Source organism: Chenopodium quinoa, unplaced genomic scaffold, assembly GCF_001683475.1.
Source record: "Chenopodium quinoa cultivar QQ74 unplaced genomic scaffold, ASM168347v1, whole genome shotgun sequence".
Lineage (NCBI taxonomy): Eukaryota > Viridiplantae > Streptophyta > Magnoliopsida > Caryophyllales > Amaranthaceae > Chenopodium > Chenopodium quinoa.
Window position 1 is genome coordinate 26,553 of NW_018745463.1, and position 9,161 is coordinate 35,713.

Genomic DNA, 9,161 nt, shown 5'->3' on the forward strand with positions numbered 1-9,161 from the left:
CAGTCGCCTGTATATAGGCTTCTGCTTCAATCAAGGCCTCTTGAAGAGTCGCCACCCTTTTTCGAACTAAATCAAATTTGAAGGTAGACCCGTCTTTGAGACCTCTAAAAAAGTCAGTATAAGCTACCTCATCCGGTAACCCTTGAATCTGTATTCTCATCAGGTTGAACCGCCTGATGTAGGAACGAAGCCCCTCCTTTTCACCCTGCTGAATTGTTCCCAAATCAAGGGTCGTTTTCTTCGCAGGGATGTTCATTGCAAAGTTGGAGGCAAATAAGTAAGCAAGCGTCCTGAAACTGTTTACACAACCAGTCGGCAGGTTGCCGAACCATTGCTGTGCAATTCCCTTGAGAGTTGCTGGGAAACACTTGCACCAAGTGGGATCATCCAACCCTTGAAGGTACATCAGGTTGGTGAATGCCATCAGATGGTCTTCCGGGTTAGTAGTGCCATCATAGGCGCCTACTAAAACATTTTTTACTTTGGCCGGCTGAGCGGCTTCAGTAATTTCCTTGGAGAAGGCCGACGGCTGTTCACCAAGTCTAAGCAGCCGTAGCTGCCAGTCCATAGGTTGGACGTTTTTTGCTGCAGGTCCACCAAATGGAGGTGGCTGCATAAAATATTGTTGTTGCGGCACAAATGGCAAATTTGGTACCGCCTGCGCACTATGAAAGCCAGACTGTCGGGAGGTGCCGCCTGACTGACTCTCATGGTACGACTGAGTTGGCCTCATCGAGGCATTTCGCAAACTGTCCTGAAAATTTGAAGTAGAAGCCGACTCTGATAATCGGTCACTCCTCTTCTGCTCTAGCAGGTGCCGAGCATCTGTGAACGTTTGCTTTGACCCGTCCGCCTGAATATGACGAACCGGTTTCCTATTTCCCGTAGGATAACGGAGTTTTGTGAAATCAAGAGCAGACGGCTCCCGCTTCTTAGATTTAGGATGGGGAGTCGCCTCTCGCCCTTGAACTGGCTTCCTCTTCAGTGAAGTGGAAGGTTTTTTGGCCGCCTGCTCTTTGACTGAAGCAGGCGGTTTTTTGTTGATCAACTCTTGGATCTCTCCCTTGAATCCCCTCATGAAGGTCATGAGTTCGTTCCTTGTGATCGGAGCAGACCCATCAGTCGGCTGTTGCTGAGCAAGCGGTGCGCCTGCTGGCTCGCTTCCTGTTTGAAGATACTCCCGTTCCCTTATTTCAGTATGACGGGTACGGCGGGCCCTTAGGGTCCCGTCTGGAGCTGTATGAGTTTCAACTTCAAATTCACTTTCGGTATCATGGTCCGACTGAACTTGAGGGTCGTCTAGGGGACGCCTCTCTTCTGGGGTCGGTACAGACTTGGATGCCATCTCTGAAGTACTCTCCCCACAGACGGCGCCAAATGTTTCGGGGTTTTCTGATGTCCTGCGGGAGAGTTACAATTCCGAGACTGGAACCGGACGCCTGTACCTGCAAAATAACGGAGACTCCTGAGAGCTCCGCCTCCAACGGTCAAGTTAGTACCTGATTAAGGAGTAATTAATACAGAAATTAAAGTAATAAGGTCTCTCTAGGTGAGAGTATTTAATGTAGGTAATCTGCTTTGCTAGCGAGATCAGCCGGTTATTAGTGTGTTCCGTAAATTATTCGGTCCCTTGATTAATGAGGATTAATCGAGTATTTATAGCCTTGGGAAGCGTGCAACTCTCTAGGTTTAAGGTAAACCTAGGGCCGATCGGGCTTCTAGACTGAAATAGGCCTTGATGGCCGGTTGTCCCATTTGGCATGGGTGGACACGTGGCGTGTCTTAAGTGGTCCGTGGAGGACGCGTGGCGGAACCTGGTTGGTCCACTTGTCAAATGGCGCTTGGTGGATAAAAATCCCCTAATCAAAATGCATTCTAAAAGGCTAATTGAATCAAATGAAAGTCAAACACATTCAAACATAGCTTTTTAAATCAAACGAAAGTCTAATGCATTCTACGAAGCTAATTAAATCAGATGAAAGTCAAACACATTCAAACAAAGCTTTTTGATACAAATGAAAGTTAAATGCATTCTACAAAGCTAATTGAATCAAATAAAAGTCAAATTCATTCTACAAAGCTAAGTGAATCAAATGAAAGTCAAACACATTCAATCAAAGTTTTTTGAATCAAGTGAAAGTCAAATACATTCAACAAAGCTAATTGAATCAAATGAAAGTCAAATGCATTCTACAAAGCGAATTGAATCAAAAGAAAGTTAAACACGATCAAACAAAGCTAACTGAATCAAATGAAAGTCAAACTCATTCAAACAAAGCTAATTGAATCAAATAAAAGTCTAATGCATTCTACGAAGCTAATTGAATCAGATGAAAGTAAAACACATTCAAACAAAGCTTTTTGATACAAATGAAAGTCAAATGCATTCAACAAAGCTAATTGAATCAAATGAAAGTCTAATGCATTCTACAAAGCTAATTGAATCAAATGAAAGTCAAACACATTCAAACAAAGCTTTTTGAATCAAATGAAAGTCAAATGCATTCAAAAAAGCTAATTGAATCAAATGAAAGTCAAATGCATTCTACAAAGCGAATTGAATCAAAAGAAAGTTAAACACGATCAAACAAAGCTAACTGAATCAAATGAAAGTCAAACTCATTCAAACAAAGCTAATTGAATCAAATAAAAGTCTAATGCATTCTACGAAGCTAATTGAATCAGATGAAAGTCAAACACATTCAAACAAAGCTTTTTGATACAAATGAAAGTTAAATGCATTCTACAAAGCTAATTGAATAAAATAAAAGTTAAATGCATTCTACAAAGCTAAGTGAATCAAATGAAAGTCAAACACATTCAATCAAAGTTTTTTGAATCAAGTGAAAGTCAAATACATTCAACAAAGCTAATTGAATCAAATGAAAGTCAAATGCATTCTACAAAGCGAATTGAATCAAAAGAAAGTTAAACACGATCAAACAAAGCTAACTGAATAAAATGAAAGTCAAACATATTCAAACAAATCGTTTTGAATCAAATGAAAGTAAAATGCATTCAACAAAGCTAATTGAATCAAATGAAATTCAAATGCATTCTAAAAGGCTAATTGAATCAAATGAAAGTCAAACACATTCAAACATAGCTTTTTAAATCAAACGAAAGTCTAATGTATTCTACGAAGTTAATTGAATCAGATGAAAGTCAAACACATTCTACAAAGCTAATTGAATCAAATGAAAGTCAAACACATTCAAACATAGCTTTTTGAATCAAATGAAAGTCAAATGCATTCAAAAAAGCTAATTGAATCAAATGAAAGTAAAATGAAATCTACAAAAATTGAATCAAATGAAAGTCAAACACATTCAAACAAAGCTAATTGAATCAAACGAAAGTCTAATGCATTCTACGAAGCTAATTGAATCAGATGAAAGTCAAACACATTCAAACGAAGCTTTTTGATACAAATGATAGTTAAATGCATTCTACAAAGCTAATTGAACCAAATAAAAGTCAAATGCAGTTTACAAAGCTAAGTGAATCAAATGAAAGTCAAACACATTCAATCAAAGTTTTTTGAATCAAGTGAAAGTCAAATACATTCAACAAAGCTAATTGAATCAAATAAAAGTCAAATGCATTCTACAAAGCTAAGTGAATCAAATGAAAGTCAAACACATTCAATCAAAGTTTTTTGAATCAAGTGAAAGTCAAATACATTCAACAAAGCTAATTGAATCAAATTAAAGTCAAATGCATTCTACAAAGCTAATTGAATCAAAAGAAAGTTAAACACGATCAAAGAAAGCTAACTGAATAAAATGAAAGTCAAACATATTCAAACAAAGCTTTTTGAATCAAATGAAAGTAAAATGCATTCAACAAAGCTAATTGAATCAAATGAAATTCAAATGCATTCTAAAAGGCTAATTGAATCAAATGAAAGTCAAACACATTCAAACATAGCTTTTTAAATCAAACGAAAGTCTAATGCATTCTACGAAGCTAATTGAATCAGATGAAAGTCAAACACATTCAAACGAAGCTTTTTGATACAAATGAAAGTTAAATGCATTCTACAAAGCTAATTGAACCAAATAAAAGTCAAATGCATTCTACAAAGTTAAGTGAATCAAATGAAAGTCAAACACATTCAATCAAAGTTTTTTGAATCAAGTGAAAGTCAAATACATTCAACAAAGCTAATTGAATCAAATGAAAGTCAAATGCATTCTACAAAGCGAATTGAATCAAAAGAAAGTTAAACACGATCAAACAAAGCTAACTGAATCAAATGAAAGTCAAACTCATTCAAACAAAGCTAATTGAATCAAATAAAAGTCTAATGTATTCTACGAAGCTAATTGAATCAGATGAAAGTCAAACACATTCAAACAAAGCTTTTTGATACAAATGAAAGTTAAATGCATTCTACAAAGCTAATTGAATAAAATAAAAGTCAAATGCATTCTACAAAGCTAAGTGAATCAAATGAAAGTCAAACACATTCAATCAAAGTTTTTTGAATCAAGTGAAAGTCAAATACATTCAACAAAGCTAATTGAATCAAATGAAAGTCAAATGCATTATACAAAGCGAATTGAATCAAAAGAAAGTTAAACACGATCAAACAAAGCTAACTGAATCAACTGAAAGTCAAACTCATTCAAACAAAGCTAATTGAATCAAATAAAAGTCTAATGCATTCTACGAAGCTAATTGAATCAGATGAAAGTAAAACACATTCAAACAAAGCTTTTTGATACAAATGAAAGTCAAATGCATTCAACAAAGCTAATTGAATCAAATGAAAGTCTAATGCATTCTACAAAGCTAATTGAATCAAATGAAAGTCAAACACATTCAAACAAAGCTTTTTGAATCAAATGAAAGTCAAATACATTTAAAAAAGCTAATTGAATGAAATGAAAGTAAAATGAAATCTACAAAAATTGAATCAAATGAAAGTCAAACACATTCAAACAAAGCTAATTGAATCAAACGAAAGTCTAATGCATTCTACGAAGCTAATTGAATCAGATGAAAGTCAAACACATTCGAACAAAGCTTTTTGATACAAAAGAAAGTTAAATGCATTCTACAAAGCTATTTGAATAAAATAAAAGTCAAATGCATTCTACAAAGCTAAGTGAATCAAATGAAAGTCAAACACATTCAATCAAAGTTTTTTGAATCAAGTGAAAGTCAAATACATTCAACAAAGCTAATTGAATCAAATGAAAGTCAAATGCATTATACAAAGCGAATTGAATCAAAAGAAAGTTAAACACGATCAAACAAAGCTAACTGAATCAACTGAAAGTCAAACTCATTCAAACAAAGCTAATTGAATCAAATAAAAGTCTAATGCATTCTACGAAGCTAATTGAATCAGATGAAAGTAAAACACATTCAAACAAAGCTTTTTGATACAAATGAAAGTCAAATGCATTCAACAAAGCTAATTAAATCAAATGAAAGTCTAATGCATTCTACAAAGCTAATTGAATCAAATGAAAGTCAAACACATTCAAACAAAGCTTTTTGAATCAAATGAAAGTCAAATACATTTAAAAAAGCTAATTGAATGAAATGAAAGTAAAATGAAATCTACAAAAATTGAATCAAATGAAAGTCAAACACATTCAAACAAAGCTAATTGAATCAAACGAAAGTCTAATGCATTCTACGAAGCTAATTGAATCAGATGAAAGTAAAACACATTCAAACAAAGCTTTTTGATACAAATGAAAGTCAAATGCATTCAACAAAGCTAATTGAATCAAATGAAAGTCTAATGCATTCTACAAAGCTAATTGAATCAAATGAAAGTCAAACACATTCAAACAAAGCTTTTTGAATCAAATGAAAGTCAAATGCATTCAAAAAAGCTAATTGAATCAAATGAAAGTCAAATGCATTCTACAAAGCGAATTGAATCAAAAGAAAGTTAAACACGATCAAACAAAGCTAACTGAATCAAATGAAAGTCAAACTCATTCAAACAAAGCTAATTGAATCAAATAAAAGTCTAATGTATTCTACGAAGCTAATTGAATCAGATGAAAGTCAAACACATTCAAACAAAGCTTTTTGATACAAATGAAAGTTAAATGCATTCTACAAAGCTAATTGAATAAAATAAAAGTCAAATGCATTCTACAAAGCTAAGTGAATCAAATGAAAGTCAAACACATTCAATCAAAGTTTTTTGAATCAAGTGAAAGTCAAATACATTCAACAAAGCTAATTGAATCAAATGAAAGTCAAATGCATTCTACAAAGCGAATTGAATCAAAATAAAGTTAAACACGATCAAACAAAACTAACTGAATAAAATGAAAGTCAAACATATTCAAACAAAGCTTTTTGAATCAAAAGAAAGTAAAATGCATTAAACAAAGCTAATTGAATCAAATGAAATTCAAATGCATTCTAAAAGGCTATTTGAATCAAATGAAAGTCAAACACATTCAAACATAGCTTTTTGAATCAAACGAAAGTCTAATGCATTCTACGAAGTTAATTGAATCAGATGAAAGTCAAACACATTCTACAAAGCTAATTGAATCAAATGAAAGTCAAACACATTCAAACATAGCTTTTTGAATCAAATGAAAGTCAAATGCTTTCAACAAAGCTAATTGAATCAAATGAAAGTGAAATGCAATCTACAAGGCTAATTGAATCAAATGAATTCAAACACATTCAACCAAAGTTTTTCGAATGATACGAAAGTCAAATACATTCAACAAAGCTAATTGAATCAAATGAAAGTCAAACACATTCAAACAAAGCTTTTTGAACCAAATGAAAGTTAAATGCATTCTAAAAAGCTAATTGAATCAAATGAGAGACAAACACATTCAAAGAAAGCTTTTTGAATCAAATGAAAGTCAAATGCTTTTAACAAAGCTAATTGAATCAAATAAAACTCAAATGCATTCTACTAAGGTAATTGAATCAAATGAAAGTGAAACACATTCAATCAAAGCTTTTTGAATCAAATGATGGTCAAATTCATTCAACAAAGCTAATTGAATCAAATGAAAGTCAAAGCATTATTCAAAGCTAATTGAAGCAAAAGAAAATTTAACACGATCAAACAAAGCTAATTGAATCAAATGAAAGTTTAACACATTCAAACAAAGCTAATTTAATCAAACGAAAGTCTAATGCATTCTATGAAGCTAATTGAATCAGATGAATGTCAAACACATTCAAACAAAGCTTTTTGATACAAATGAAAGTTAAATGCATTCTACAAAGCTAATTGAATCAAATAAAAGTCAAATGCATTCTACAAAGCTAAGTGAATCAAATTAAAGTCAAACACATTCAATCAAAGTTTTTTGAATCAAGTGAAAGTCAAATACTTTCAACAAAGCTAATTGAATAAAATGAAAGTCAAATGCATTCTACAAAGCGAATTGAATCAAAAGAAAGTTAAACACGATCAAACAAAGCTAACTGAATCAAATGAAAGTCAAACTCATTCAAACAAAGCTAATTGAACCAAATAAAAGTCTAATGCATTCTACGAAGCTAATTGAATCAGATGAAAGTAAAACACATTCAAACAAAGCTTTTTGATACAAATGAAAGTCAAATGCATTCAACAAAGCTAATTGAATCAAATGAAAGTCTAATGCATTCTACAAAGCTAATTGAATCAAATGAAAGTCAAACACATTCAAACAAAGCTTTTTGAATCAAATGAAAGTCAAATGCATTCAAAAAAGCTAATTGAATCAAATGAAAGTAAAATGAAATCTACAAAAATTCAATCAAATGAAAGTCAAACTCATTCAAACAAAGCTAATTGAATCAAACGAAAGTCTAATGCATTCTACGAAGCTAATTGAATCAGATGAAAGTCAAACACATTCAAACAAAGCTTTTTAATACAAATGTAAGTTAAATGCATTCTACAAAGCTAATTGAATCAAATAAAAGTCAAATGCATTCTACAAAGCTAAGTGAATCAAATGAAAGTCAAACACATTCAATCAAAGTTTCTTGAATCAAGTGAAAGTCAAATACATTCAACAAAGCTAATTGAATCAAATGAAAGTCAAATGCATTCTACAAAGCGAATTGAATCAAAAGAAAGTTAAACACGATCAAACAAAGCTAACTGAATCAAATGAAAGTCAAACTCATTCAAACAAAGCTAATTGAATCAAATAAAAGTCTAATGCATTCTACGAAGCTAATTGAATCAGATGAAAGTCAAACACATTCAAACAAAGCTTTTTGATACAAATGAAAGTTAAATGCATTCTACAAAGCTAATTGAATAAAATAAATGTCAAATGCATTCTACAAAGCTAAGTGAATCAAATGAAAGTCAAACACATTCAATCAAAGTTTTTTGAATCAAGTGAAAGTCAAATACATTCAACAAAGCTAATTGAATCAAATGAAAGTCAAATGCATTCTACAAAGCTAATTGAATCAAAAGAAAGTTAAACACGATCAAACAAAGCTAACTGAATAAAATGAAAGTCAAACATATTCAAACAAAGCTTTTTGAATCAAATGAAAGTAAAACGCATTCAACAAAGCTAATTGAATCAAATGAAATTCAAATGCATTCTAAAAGGCTAATTGAATCAAATGAAAGTCAAACACATTCAAACATAGCTTTTTAAATCAAACGAAAGTCTAATGCATTCTACGAAGCTAATTAAATCAGATGAAAGTCAAACACATTCAAACAAAGCTTTTTGATACAAATGAAAGTTAAATGCGTTCTACAAAGCTAATTGAATCAAATAAAAGTCAAATTCATTCTACAAAGCTAAGTGAATCAAATGAAAGTCAAACACATTCAATCAAAGTTTTTTGAATCAAGTGAAAGTCAAATACATTCAACAAAGCTAATTGAATCAAATGAAAGTCAAATGCATTATACAAAGCGAATTGAATCAAAAGAAAGTTAAACACGATCAAACAAAGCTAACTGAATCAAATGAAAGTCAAACTCATTCAAACAAAGCTAATTGAATCAAATAAAAGTCTAATGCATTCTACGAAGCTAATTGAATCAGATGAAAGTAAAACACATTCAAACAAAGCTTTTTGATACAAATGAAAGTCAAATGCATTCAACAAAGCTAATTGAATCAAATGAAAGTCTAATGCATTCTACAAAGCTAATTGAATCAAATGAAAGTCAAACACATTCAAACAAA